Source organism: Rhincodon typus, chromosome 14 (genome assembly GCF_021869965.1).
Source record: "Rhincodon typus isolate 14 chromosome 14, sRhiTyp1.1, whole genome shotgun sequence".
NCBI lineage: Eukaryota > Metazoa > Chordata > Chondrichthyes > Orectolobiformes > Rhincodontidae > Rhincodon > Rhincodon typus.
The window spans coordinates 30760594-30763019 of NC_063345.1; the positions used below are offsets into that span (position 1 = coordinate 30760594).

At 46.1% G+C, this 2426-nt stretch overlaps 1 protein-coding gene across 2 annotated transcripts in view; it reads left to right on the forward strand.

Annotated features, from left to right (window-relative positions):
* Positions 1–2426, forward strand: part of LOC109938224 (uncharacterized protein C8orf48 homolog) — a 91224-nt gene that overhangs the window by 1618 nt on the left and 87180 nt on the right. The window contains exon 1 of one of the 2 annotated variants that reach the window (XM_048605215.1): positions 2246–2265. The exons of the other annotated variant lie outside the window; for it this stretch is intronic. The gene's annotated coding sequence lies outside the window, so the exon portion shown is untranslated. Of the gene's footprint in view, positions 1–2245; positions 2266–2426 lie in introns of those variants that run through there. 2 annotated transcript variants of the gene reach the window in all.

A 2426-nucleotide genomic window follows, 5' to 3' on the forward strand; every position in this document is an offset into this window, starting at 1 on the left:
CAAAACCAGTCCAGCTCGTCCCTGCCTCCCTAACCTGTTCTTCCTCCCACCTATCCCCTCCTCCCACCTCAAGCCGCACCTCCATCTCCTACCGACTAACCTCATCCCGCCCCCTTGACCTGTCCGTCCTCCCTGGACTGACCTATCCCCTTCCTAACTCCCTACCTACACTCACCTTTACTGGCTCCATCCCCGCCTCTTCGACCTGTTTGTTTCCTCTCCTCTATCCCTCTTCTATCCGCCTCCCACTCTCTCCCTATTTATTTCAAAACCCCCTTCCCCTCCCCCTTTTCTGATGAAGGGTCTAGGCCCGAAACGTCAGCCTCTCTGCTCCTATGATGCTGCTTGGCCTGCTGTGTTCATCCAGCCCTGCACCTTGTTCCCTTGATACCATTGGGCTGCAGCGTTCCCAAGCGGAATATGAGTTGCTGTTCCTGCAACCTTCGGGTGGCATCATTGTGGCACTGCAGGAGGCCCAGGATGGACATGTCGTCTGAGGAATGGGAGGGGGAGTTGAAATGGTTCGTGACTGGGAGGTGCAGTTGTTTAGTGTGAACCGAACGTAGGTGTTCTGCAAAGCGGTCCCCGAGCCTCCGCTTGGTTTCATCGATGTAAAGGAGGCCACGCCGGGTACAGCGGATGCAGTATACCACATTGGCAGATGTGCAGGTGAACATCTGCTTGATGTGGAAGTTTGCGTCCTGCAGTTCGGGTGAGATGTAAAAACAGTCCTGCATTATGGCCAAGACTTTGTTGCCCAACTTCACTGTTGTTAACATAAGACATGAAGGCACAAAAGGTCGCTTGAGTGCTTTATCAGACTTAAATTTCACATAAATAATTCACATTATTACTTTTCTCACTTTATTCGTATGTTCATGATCGTTATTTGTTGAGATAGTTGAACTCGAGAGTTAAACGTACTGGCGCACACTGATGGTTACAGGAAATTAAGGATTATTTTGTTGTAAAAGTAACAAGGTTTGTGTCTTTTTGTTCACTTTATTATGTTCATGTGACTGTCACCTGTTGCACTTCTCACTGTATGGGTTGTGCTGAACTTGCAGGCCGAGTTGGCCCTCCCAAATCTGCATTGTAAAGGACACCCAGACTGATTTTCTTTTTTATTTCAAAAATGGGCTAAGCATCAATTTCAGTATGGGGGCTTTCTCCTAATGAACTCCAGTGAATATTGTCGCACGCCCCCCCCCAAGCACCATCCTGTTCTCATGTTTCCATGCAGCAGTCCAAGTGCTTGCCATGGCCAGGTTTCCTGTTTTCAGCACATATTTAAATTTCAGCTGTGCACAAGGTCAATGCTACAAGCCAGGACTTGTCCTTCATAGTTCCATTGTGGGAAGGATTGCACACAGATGACTGAGATGCAAGGTGGAACCCTGATTTGCTGAGGGGGATCACCCAGGTCCTGCTGGACACGAAGGCTCCAAGGCTCTGTTTCCACTCTGCACACTTTCACTCACACTTTCCTGTGCCAAGCTTCCATGCAAGCTGCCATTCTCCTGCTGTTCTCCCTTACACTATAGAATTTAACAAGAAAGACCACTGATCTCAGCCACAACTGCATACAGCTCGTTAGTGCGTGTCATCTTTAAACAAACATGCACAAACAAACAAATGTGATTTTTTCATGCATCACTGACTTTGCCTTGAATGTAGGATTTTATAGAGAAAAAATTTACACTTATTCATTGCAAACAAATGTATTACAAGGTATGAACTCTCCCCACAAGTGGTGCCACACACTGCAAATGTGTCACTATCTTTATCTCTATGTCTCAATCAATGATTAAATTGAAATTTTGGATCTCCTTACTTCAATTAGCTCGCATGCCCTGTTTCCTGCTTCTGAAAAGTGTATAAAATTTCCTGTACGGTATCTTAGCTATTACTACAGGTGAGGTCAACTAATGCAGCATAATGGAAATTGAAGCCAATTCGTGGTTTTTCACATGGTGCAAAGAATCTATTTTGATCTAATCATCTAACTTAGATCCTCCTTTCTCCTCTGCGTGCTGGACTTGTAAGTTGGTACTAATGACGTACTCACACTAGCATGTAAAACCTCCGTAAACCAATGCATTATATATTCTTATGTTAATTACTTTGAATCATGTAATTGCTTTTTTCTTTCTTACGAATGATTTTAAGATGGTTGTGGATGCTTAGTTTGTCTCTTAGGAGTGGAATGGAACATTAAAGGAGAAATTGGTAACCAGACTGAAGAACTGCCTGGGGCCAGGAAAGGTGAGCGTAGGTAGGGAGTTAGGAAGGGGATAGGTCAGTCCAGGGAGGACAGACAGGTCAAGGGGGCGGGATGAGGTTGGTCGGTAGGAGATGGAGGTGCGGCTTGAGGTGGGAGGAGGGGATAGGTGGGAGGAAGAACAGGTTAGGGAGGCAGGGACGAG